General features: G+C 40.8%; 1 pseudogene; it reads left to right on the forward strand.

Annotated features, from left to right (window-relative positions):
- Positions 1-11,077: 11,077 nt before the first annotated feature.
- LOC149198766 (serine/threonine-protein kinase PEPKR2 pseudogene) lies at positions 11,078-11,389 on the forward strand (annotated as a pseudogene).
- Positions 11,390-12,321: the final 932 nt, after the last annotated feature.

Raw genomic sequence — 12,321 nt, forward strand, 5'->3', positions numbered from 1 at the left:
CCCTATAGATGTGGCAAAGAGAAAAAACATTAAAGGAGTGCTTTAACTGTTTTGTCTCTTCTAATAAAGGTAATAAGATATAGTTTTGACATCTTCTTTGCCCATTGAACCATTTTATAACATTCAGTGAGTCCCCGAAGATCTGAACTGTGAAGATGTTCCTGTGAATAAGCTAGCATAAAAGCAGTTTTAGAGCAGACAACTCCGCGAAATTATTTGTACCAGTTCCTAGGCCCACAGAGGCCTTAAGGCACCTGTTTTGGTTTATGTGAATTACTAGCCCGACTCCTGCTCTGTTTTTCTGGGATGCCCCATCGAAATATGCCCACGGTATGCCTTCCTTAATTTGTTCCTCAATAGCTTGTCTGGGCACATTCTCTGTATCAGGCTCAGGGATATTGGTATATATAGAAGTACATTGAATTGCAATAGCCTCAAAAGGGGTGTGCTTATCCAAAAAAATGCTCTTATTTCTGGCTATCCAAATGCCCCATGCTATGATGAGGGGTAAATTCCGCAAGTTCCCTTCTGGATAAAGATGCCACCATTTTTGCCAAACATCTGAGAATAATTCCCCTTCCCATACTACATTCTTTTGGATGAGCTTCCCAACCTCCAACCACACTCTTTTAACAACCGGGCAATCTATAAATAGATGCCTTATTGTTTCGGAATCGTTTTTGCATAGCGGGCATCTCCCCGGTCCTGACTTATATCTGGCTTGAAGGATGTCCCATGTTGGAATCTTTCGCTTGAGGATGCACCAAAAGAAAAGTCTAGCTTTTGCAGGGCATTTAAGCTTCCACAGATGTTTGGCCCACCAATCCGGGTTCCCCCATCCTTTCTTTGACATAAGGAATTTATATCCAAATTTTGGGGAGTAGGACCCAGATTCTGCATGGGCCCACACCAGCTGATCCGGTCTGTCTCTCAATCTCACATTTGACCTGGAGAGCTCTTGAGTATAAATCTTCCAATCATCCCACCATTGGGGCAACAGATCCAATTCCTCCCCTGATAGCCACGCTTGTCCCCAAATAGTTGAGTGACCTTGTTTCTCGATCTGATTGAGGAAATAAACTCCTTTGGAATCGAGATGCCTGATAAGGTCTGGGGATAATGCAAAATTTTCATTACAGCCTACCCAAGGATCTTTCCCTATTCGAAGGTTCTCCCCATTCCCAACCTGCCAAGACAAACCTTGCTCAATGATCTTGAAAGCGTCTATGGTAGCCTTCCAAACAACAGAAACATTCCCTTTTTTCTTAATTGGGTTTCTTATCCAGTCTTCTAATGGGACAGGGTCAATGTATTTCCTTTTCACCACCATCATCCACAGGTTTCCCATCTTAATTATCCTCCATCCTAATTTTGCTGCTAATGAAGGTCCAAAAGCTATGAGATCTTTTATTCCCCATCCTCCCCATTCCTTTGGCCTTGCCACCTTCTCCCATGCTACCCAAGGTAGGACTGATTCCTCCTTTGATCCTGCCCAGAGAAATCTGCTGCAAATCCTTCTTATTTTCTCCAGAATGCCTTTAGGAACCCATGTTAAGGCTGCCCAATAAACTAGAATTGCTAGAAGGACAGATTTGATAAGGGTCAACCTTCCGGCCCTTGAAAGCCACTTGAAACTCCAATGAGTAATTCTGGCTTCTATTTTTGCTATTAGCCAGTTCTAATCCTGTTTCTGATAAGCATTCGGTTTCAACCAAAACCCCAGATATTTGAATGGATCATCGAGTTTATGAACATCGAAGGGTAAGACTGTTGAAATTTGGGTTATCTCCTGCCTGTTAAAACCTTCCAGAATCAGCTGAGATTTCCTTTGGTTCACTTGCATTCCTGTGGCTTTCATGAAAAGATCTAAAATCCTCTTGAGTTCCTTTATTTCATTTATGTTCCCATTACTGAAGAGTAAAATGTCATCTACAAATAGTAGATGAGAAATAAACATATTGATCGCCACTTCCAACCCTCTTATAGCTCCATCCCTTTTTTCCTTCTGTACTAATTGGCTTAGACCTTCAGCAACCAGAAGAAAGAGCAGGGGCGAAAGAGGGCATCCCTGTCTCAATCCTCTTTGCCCTTTGAAAAAAGAGGAAGCTGCTCCATTTATCAATACCGCGAAGCTAACACTTGTGATGCATCCCATGATCCAGTTAATAAAATCGACTTTGAAACCCAGATGAGTTAATAACATCCGGATGTAGATCCAACTTATTCTATCATAAGATTTTGATAGATCTATTTTAATGACAACCCCTTTCCTTTTCATCTGTTTGACGCTATGGATTGTTTCCTGAGCAACCCTGATGGCCTCATGGATCTGTCTGCCATCCAAAAACCCAAACTATTCATTTGATATGCATCTCGACAAAATGGGCTTCACTCGGACCACTATCACTTTTGCAATGATTTTGTAAATGCAGTTACAAAGTGAGATTGGTCTGAAGTCTTCAAAGGAACCTGGATCTTCTTTTTTTGGGATTAGTGCTATGAAAGTTGAGTTGAAAGGGGGGTAGATAGCACCTTTCCTCCTGGATTCTTTGACCACCTCGATCAATTCCAGTCCAATTTGATCGAAAAAGTGTTGGAATAGTTCAATTGTCCACCCATCCGGGCCTAGACTCTTGTCCTTTGCCATTGATTTAATAATACTCTCGACCTCCTCCTTAGTGACTTCTCCCATCAGCTCCTCTGCTTCATCCTCCTCCACATAGCGAGGAAAACATTGGGCTGTTCTGATAACCTCTACCAACATGACTTCCCCTTGATCTGTGAACAACTTTTGAAAGTGGCTTCTCCCCATGTGAGACAAAGTTTCAAAAGAGTTCACTTCTCTACCTTCGTCGTTCTAATTCTTCCTTCCTCTGGCATAATTGTGGAAAAATTTGTATTTTCATCTCCTGCCTTCAGCCAAATAGCTCTACTTTTCAACCTCCATTCCTCCTCTCTTGCTAGAAGTATTTTACTTCGTTGACCTTCCAGCAACAAAATTCTATCCTTTTTCTCCTGAGTTTCATAGCCATCTGATTCAGGACTTTCTAGTTCTTGGAGTTCTAGACCAATTTTATTTAGATCTTCATTCTGCTTTTGTTTCCTAGCCTTCGACCACTCCACTGTTGCTTTTTTCAGTCTCTTAAGATTTTCCATGAACAGGAAGCCCTTTTCTTCAGTGTCGTTTATACTTGGAGATCTCCAAGTTTCTCTGAAAAGCTTATTGAAAGAGTCCTCCTGCAGCCATGAGGAGTTGAATTTAAAAGGGGCTGCTGGCTTTTTTGGAGGCTTGGAAAGCTCGAGAAGAATTGGAAGGTGATCCGAGTTTCCTCCCTCTCCTACCCATTGACGGAAGGCAGGGATCCTCGATGCTACCTCTTCACAAAGGAGGAACCGATCCAATATTTTTGCAATTCTGGCTTCCCCGGTTCTTCGATTCCTCCATGTGGGCCTTAGTTTCAACAGGTTGATATCCATCAAATTATGAGTGTTAAGCAGATTAAGGAAAAAAATCTGATAACGAGTCTTCTCTGGCTGTTGGACCCCAAGTTTCAGTAGTTCCAATAGAGAAATTGAGGTCTCTGCCTACCACCAGGTTTGGATTCCTCATCACTGATTTGGAGAGTAATGAATTCTAGAATGAAGCTCTCCCTTGACATGGACCATAAATATTGACTATCATCAGGGGTACACCTAGTTCGGAGGATAGGACTTCCATACCCATTGCATGCTCCATCCCCCAAAGATTCCTCAATTTCAATCTTCCTTCCCTGATGCCCATGGCTATACCTCCCGAGTGTCCTATGGAATCCAATGCCTGAAAATTCCACCCTGGGAGAAGGGAAGTTAAAACATTCGATACTTCTTCACCCCTGCCTAAAGTTTCTTGCAACATAAGGACATTAGGGTTGTATCGATGGACAATTTCTTTGAGAGCCAGTTTTTTAGGTTTACTGGCTAAACCCACACAGTTCCAAGAGAGAAATATCATTTTACAATCTCCACACAGGGTTTCACTGCTCTAAGAACCCCAGAAATTGACATTTGTTTCCCGTCAACCACATCCATCTTAGCTCTCACCTGAGCTTTTGACAGATCAGATTTCCTACCTCTTGTTTTCCGCTTGTTACTCAGGGACAAATCCATTCCTAAACCCCCTACAGGCTCCAAAGGAGGCGGTTTTTTGTCATGAGAATGGAGGTTATAATATTTGAACCTAGAAGGGGACCTCTCCTTTCTCCCTCCACCTCAACCGGAACCCCCTCATAGTTCAGATCTAATTTGGGGATGGATGTTATGATGCTATCAACATGTGAATATTAAGTAGATATAGGACAATTACTAATATGAGCACAAGAAATTAAACTAGCATCTTTTATTGATATAGATGGAGAAAGGGATGGAATGCTTGAGTCCAGTCGCATACCCTTTGAGTCTTCAGAGAGAGGTGTAGCAGGTGTTTCTAAGGCATCCTGGACATGCTTCTCAGGCCCTTGTGTCTGCACAGGAAAGGACTCCGAAATTGGGATCACCTTCTGAACTGTATCCTATACCTTCTCCTCTTGAAGTCTGTCCATTTCCATGGAATCCAGCTCCTAATCCTTCTCTAACAGCGAGGTCCTTTCCTTCTCCGCCTCCAAGGGTTCCACCTCGGCCTTCCTCTGCTTCCGCCTGCGTCGATATCCCAGAGGGCAGTCTCTTGCCAAATGACCGTAAACATGACATCTGTGGCATCTAAATGGCAGATGTTCATAATCCAGAGGCTGATCATAAATGAAGTCTTTGTATTGAATCTTGATATTTTCCACAAGTCCTTCCCTAGGATTCAATCTCACCAGTATTCGAGCCATCGCCTTGTCCCTCGTCTGAATGAAGGACATGTCTGTTTCCAAGTATGTGCCGATATGATTCCTGATGGATTTGAAGACCGATTCCACCCACAAGAAAGGTGGTAGTCTAGGCACGCGCACCCAAACAGGAATGTCCTCCACCTTCTCTCGCTGAGCATCGAACAGAGGAGTCCAATGTTTGAACATTACTGGGTGGCTGCCGAAAGCCCAGTTCTTCCCCAGGACCCAATCCACCGCCTCTTTCTTTTCAAATTTTACCATGAACCATCCTTTCGCCAAGGATGTTACCTAGAAACCCTTATCTGGAGCCGAATGCCATTGCTGCGAGGCCCAATTTTGGATAAATTGAGCGGAATGTTTCTTTCCCCTTGCTCTACCCACCAGGGTAAGCTCAGCCACTTCAATGGCTTCTTCTATCTGAACATCCATACCTAAGACTAGGTTTGCTACAGATTATTTCTTCTTTATGATTTTCTGCTTTTTTCTCTTTTCCCCCGTCTGCCTCTTGCCTGACCCCTCCTCCCTGATCTGGGCAACTGCGGCACCATTTGCTACCCCGTCCTGCTGAGAAACAAAAGTCTTCCCTGCACGAGTGATAAGGTTCCATGTTTCTTCCCTCTTTGCTATTATCTCACTTCCAGAACCTCCCACTATCCCTTCTAAAAACCCCAAACCTCCTGTCTTCCTGGGAAGTCCCACTCCACCTTCATATTCAGTGACCTCCTTCTTGAGGGCCGAACCCCGCCCAGGTCCTAAATCCACCTCCCTGTAAGGTAATTTGGCGTTTGACAGGTCCCGACCCAAATGGTCTTTTCTAGCAGCCGACGGCTGCTCCACCTCTGCAGACCCTAAATTTACTTTAAAACCACAACCTGGGCTATTCCCCGACAATTTTCGCAGACCACAACTGTAAACGATATCCTCAAGACCTCCAGAGAAGAAATGTTCAAGCGGGAGGGATTTCTCAGTACTTACTTGTTGAATCTGCTGGGTTTCTGCTTGTTTGAAAGCTGCCGCCTGGATTCTTGTCTCCTGTGGCGGAGAAAATGTTGATGCTCCTTGGCTGCTCAGAAAGGCCAGCCCCAAACTTTCCTCCAGAAGACCTATCGATTTCCTATGATTCCAGGTCACCTCCGAGCCTGATTTAGCGTTCCCAGGGCGTCCAGCTGGCCCGATGTATCGTTCAAGGTTCTGTGCAGTAACATCCAACCCCAAGACCGACAGAATGTCTTCCGGCTCGGGATCAAGATCTATGGCATCGCTGGGTTTGACCATGATTAAACAATTTACTGCAAGTAACAACGCACAAAAACTTGGTCGCAAATGGTCCGTTTCGCCCCCCTTTGTTGTCAAGATATAGCCGTGAGTAGCTTGGGGACAGTGACAATAAGGAGTTTACCGTAAAACTAACCCTCGAAAAACTTTTGGCAACCATTTTTTGTGGGGGATCATTTGCAGCCCACGTTCCTAGGTACCCTGCCTATGGACCTTCCAGCTGTCCCTGCCTGATGCCACTCTTGCCACCTGCGTGCCCGCTCTATCTGCTGTCCGCCTCCCGTACGCTTTCCTGTCAGTGTCGTAGAGTCCTAGCCCTCCACCTGCAGAGTCCTAGGCCCTCGGCCCTGCAACCCTAGACCAAACCCTAGCTCCCATCCTCACTCTAGTCATCATCATCTATTCTTAGGACATCAACAATCATATCAAACCTTCCCCCATTTATGAGTAAAAAATTTATAAACCATATATGAATATATATGGATATAATTTTTTTATATCTAAAGTAATTAATTGGGTTAATAGTTCACAATGAATAAATGTTGTAGTAGCACAATAGATAAAGAGTTAGATTAAAAAATAATAATTAAAAAATTTAATATACATGATGTATTAAAACCAGTCTAGATCCATCTTAACTTTGGATATATCAAGCAACAAGAGGGGTCAAATATCTCGAGGTGCTTACTTTTCTTCAGGTTTTGCACTAAAAAAAGAGGTTTGCATCTTGAGAGATTTCATCCCTCTTGACGCTTGATAGATCTTGGGTTAAGATGGATCTAGGCTGGTTTGTAAAATAACTACTAAACGTTGTCCTTTATTAGGTGGGTACGTTGGGATACAAATGTTGGGCATTAAGGCTTTGAATTATATTTGAGGAGATACATGCAAAGGGTTTTTGAACAAACATTTGGAAATATTTATGCTAAGAAAATGTTGTCGCTAAAAGAGCATAGAGGCAGTACAAAAAAAAATCCTTCGGAGTCCTTGAAAAGGTTTTTCTTTCGTCAAGTACATATGCATCAAAATATCCCTAAAGTGTTTTTTATAGACTACAATGAAGTTCCATACAACCTTTATGACAAATTAAATATATAGAACACAAAACATATGGAAATTAGAAGGGAAAATCAAGACTAAGAGAGCTTGTAATGGGTTTGAGAAATACAAGAACAAAAAAATGACCTAAAACCTATACATCCTGAAGATACAAAAAGGAAAGAGGCAAGACATGACGCAAAATTATCAACTTTTGGAAGTTGAGTTAAATTTCCACTAAAATTACCTAAATTTCATAGAGAGTAGAGATACTCTTGCTTTGGGGGGGAGGACGATAGTTGCACCAACACCTTAGAGAGCATTTCCCTTCAAATGAGATGACTGTGTAAAAGTCAGGCTTTTCCAATTCATTGACCCTTTGTTCTAGTTAATCAACCCTCCTCTTTTGGTGAAAAAGAATGCTCCAGAACACATCTGGTTCTCTACCTAGGCGATTCTCTAACATTGATAGCTTGTTTGTTACAATGTTCAACTAAGGACATAACTCATGAAGTTACAATTCATGCTGACAAAGGGAGCTACGAGTGGCTCACAACTCCCCAAATTCCATATCCACAATAATATTTGGGGGGGGGGGGGGGCGCAAAAATAACTAGGAATAGGTTATTTTCAACCTTGAGTGGCATTGCATAACAATAGCCAACCTACCTTCTAGCTCTGCAAGCCAACTTCCTAGGACAAGAGCCATTTTCAATATCGGATAAATCCCGCAATGTAGCATGGGAAAGGAAAGAGAGTAATAAAACCCCCACATGGCAAAGGGTGGTGAATGAATATTATGCATGACATGAATAATTCATCAAAGGATCCATTCGATACAATTGTGACTCAACACTTATTGATCCACAATATTCAGTAATAGGATGAGTGACATTTTTTCTTTTTAAATGAAACTCCTCCTTGTTCATGACTATAGACAAGTTGTCTTGTGAGTCCACTAGCTAATTATTTTGTTGCTTAATGTGGAACCATTCTATATTGCATCCTAGATGGAAAACCTCATCTCATCTCAGATTCAATAGGTGTTACATCCTAGATGGAGAACCTCATCTCAGATTCAATAGATGTTGGCTTATAGTATTAGAGCTTTAACCCTAGATCCTTTATGCATATATCTTATTATCAAAAACAAGTCATCAAACACCATTAAATGATTGGGTGAAGTGATCTAAGCCAGGAATGTATGCTTCTATTGAGTAATTGGTTTGCACTCCAATATTCCATGTGAATGTGAATTTGCCCCATATATATATATATATATATATATATGCCCCATATATATATATATATATATATATAAAATACCCTCCACTGCGCGTACATGCCTCCACTCTACATGTCGATTTAACAATAGGCGCACTAGATATTTCTTCGGTGGTCTTATCTTTGTCGTTAAGATTTTGTTGTGTATATATAGTTGAGGCCTTGCTACATCTAATTTCTCATGTGTTTCATAGCTAGAATTCATGATAATTTGACACCTTGACAGATCGCTTCCACTGTGACCGATAATTCTCTTATTAGTCCCTGCCTTCGGCATCGCAGGGACTATAGCGTTCGATCGAGCGTTGACTAGCGATTAGTTCTTCTGTTGATTGTAAATTTTCAGTGTTTAAGCAATTTTAAGCAAAGTTTATTAGTGGCAATTTGGCTCCAAAAAAATTTAACCAAACTTTCGATTTCACCTTCTTATTGCAAGTGTCTCTTGCCCCGATGTGATATTAGTAAGGGCAAGTTATTTTATCCTAAGTTTTTTTTGCCTCCACACTTGTTTACACTTGTCAACGTTGTGTGCTAGCATGATTGTTTAGAGCAGTGAACAGGTGGTGATTGGCAGGAATCATTGTTCAGAGCTGTGAACAGGTGGTGACTGTTTGTGAGTCTTTTTGCATGTAGTCACATTGATAGAGGTGTCCTCCGGTTGCATCAGAGCACAGTCGGTTCAATTCAATTCGCATCCGAGCCAGCCAGTTCAATTCGTAGAAGAAAAGCAGAGAAAGACAAAGCCTAATTGCACTTCTTCGTTGATCCACTGTCGCCTATCTTATCCCGTTAATCTGCCCCTGGAGGTACAATTTCGAAATTCAATTATTATTTTTTGTCAGCCTAAAAAAACCATAACTTTTCATTATAAAAATGATTACAGTGGCTTGTTTTTGTTATGCTTCTTCAAAAAACAATTTTGAATTTTGAAATTCAGTTAAACAAGTTAAAACACTTTACGAAAAGGGCAAAAACAATACATACAACTACTGTAATTACATTAGAAACGAGGGCACATCGACACAACTATAAAAAAATAAGGCATGTACATTTTACCCCATTAATCAGACAAAATCATTAAAACCCTATAACAAAAAGGCTACATAAGAATGCATTTGTGAGCAAAAAATGCCCCATTAAAGCTCAAAATAAGTAAAAGTGTGCCCTTTTCTCACTAGCAACAGAACCTATAATGTGCTTGTTTACGTGAATGAGAATCGAACCCACGACCAACATTGTTTTTTGTATCAAATACTAATATAGACCATTATTTATAAGAGAAACAATTTCTGATGAAATTAACTGAAGTTTCCAGCAATCTTGACCTCGTATCAACCCCATACCAAAATCCAACAAATTCAGGGCCAAATAGGTCCGATGGGTAGAGAAATGGGTAGTTGTGTGTGTGTCTCAGGATGAGAGATTACTTTCTGTGCTAACTAGATGCTCTCATGCTCTCGCCTTTCTCTGGGCTTCAGACTTACATGTATCCTATGGCCAATGATAGCGAAAAAGGGATCCATGAAAAATAAGTCGTATTTTGCCAATTAAAAATTACCTGAAACGCTAAATGCTAAAAGCTAAAAGGCATGCAGCATGATGGATTTCCCCGCTACCGTCGACACTTTTCTGTCAGAGCTAGAACTGGCCATTTTATCATTTGAAATAGCTCTTCCCATCTAAAATGATAAAAAATAATCCATCAAGATTTCACGTCCTGCTAAATTCATCCATTTACAGAGAACAAATTTCGGAAATAACACACAACATACCTACCTAATTAGCCAACGGACTCGCCATTATTGCCAGTATTTCCGTCAATATAACGGTCGCACTCTCAGACGCTTCTCGGTCTTCTCTTTAACAGACGGACAGCAGCAGCAACTTCTGTTCTCGGAAAAATGTAATTAAGATTCGACGGACAATTCAAGATTCAACGAACATTAACAAAGTTTATTGATTAGCAAGGAGATGAAAATCAGGTGTCTCGGTTCTCGCTGAAACTTATCCCAAATAAAACATTAATGGAAAACTTCCACACGTAGTCTGATGAACGGGCCCCATTTGACCAACTTGGTTCATGCAGTTGATAACGTGTCTGTGGTAAGAAACACGTGTCAAAATTTTTCATCAAACTTTTTGTGATCTGAAAGGGTGTCATGTAACTCGCTGTCTACATGGGTATTGGCATGTTAGCCATATGGCAGTCTCACATCTTCCAACAGTTAAATTTTTTGGCAGAGTCCATAGTTGAAATGGATTCATTGCCAAGGACGCAGAAAAGAGGAGCAGCAGTAGACCGTGCCAATTTAGAAAACACATCTCACCTACGCAATAATGGCAAGTCTTCCACATCATTAGCCTTGCACCTTTCTTTCCAACAATAGAGGAAGCTGATAATGGAAAAGATGAGGGGTCAAGAATTGGGTTTCTTAGATTTGCATCCTACAACAGCTTGCATTGCTCCTCCTCCTCCAAGAAGGGGTTATTTATCTAATTCACCAGAAAGAGGATTCAAGAGAAAGGTTGGCTGTATTCTTGATTCTACCTGGACTAGTAGGAAGCGAAAGATTGAACAAGATTATGATCTGGGCCTCGAATTAGGATGAGGCAGATTTGGTTTGGTGAGAATGTGCAAGAGCAAAGCTATTGGGGAAGAGCTGGCCTATAAGACCCTCCCCAAAAAGACTGAAGAAAATGTGTATAAGGAGGTTGAGATTATGCAACATCTATCAGGCCATCCTAAAGTTGTCACACTCCAAGCGGTGTATGAAGATGAAGAGTCTTTGCATCTTGTGATGGAGTTATGCTCTGGTGGACGCCTCACTGACGAGATGTCTAGGATTGAATGCTACTCTGAGCATCAGGCAGCAAACTTGATCAAGGAATTAATAATGGTTCTAAATACTGTCATGAGTTGGGCGTTGTCCATTGGGATATAAAACCTGAGAATGTTCTCCGAGCCAGTTTCGGACAACTGAAGCTAGCTGATTTTGGCTTTGTCCATGCGGTTTGCAAAAGGTATTTGTCTGTTAACTGCATCGTAATCAACTTTGGTTCATGGCTCTGCTGTCTATAATTTTGAGAATGTTACCATCAGGCAACAAAATTAGCTTCATTATGGTTAAAGCTGCCAATGAAACCACAACATTACAATATCAATATGCTAGCGGCGATTGTACAAAGTAAATTGAAAACCAAAACATCTAATTACAAGTACAGAGTACTGAGTGGAGGCAACCACTATGTTATTAACATTAATGAAATCTTGGCAGCCGAATTTGGATTTCAAAATGTTATCAAAATCAATGCAAAGGATACACAAACTTTAGAATTACCATCATATAAACTCGTGTTATATCATATGCACAATGATCCCCCACGAAAAAACAATTTAAAGAATTTGGAAGGAACAAGGTCTGAAGGTAGCAAATAAGAAGCAAAAGTATGATAAAATATGTTAGAAGAAAATAGCTAGTCCTATTGAAGTAAATCACTGTTACCTTCTTATTATTTTGATCTTGTAGTTTACATTGAGATTAATTTGACACTTATTTAGACTAAATTTTGTTGTCTAGTCATTATGCAAGTCCCATCCGACAGAGTTTGCATTGTACTTTCAACATTGCAAGTATCTGGCTTTTGATGACACGCCAGATTACATATATTGAAGGGCTTGTTCCAAGATTTGTTTAAACATGAAGGTGGGTTTTTTTTTTGGTTCTTTATTGGCCTGGAAAATAAGTATTTTATTTGTATTTCAAACTCCCTTGGGTTTAGAATTTTTTGCCACCGACTATCTGCAAATAGTAATGCATATAACAGGATCACTAAGGACATATAGTTTATGTCTGCTATCATCTTATTAATTTCA

This window comes from Pinus tabuliformis, chromosome 2_1, assembly GCF_031772625.1.
Source record: "Pinus tabuliformis cultivar Carrire ecotype Pingquan chromosome 2_1, CPIR1, whole genome shotgun sequence".
NCBI classification, from domain to species: Eukaryota; Viridiplantae; Streptophyta; class Pinopsida; order Pinales; family Pinaceae; genus Pinus; species Pinus tabuliformis.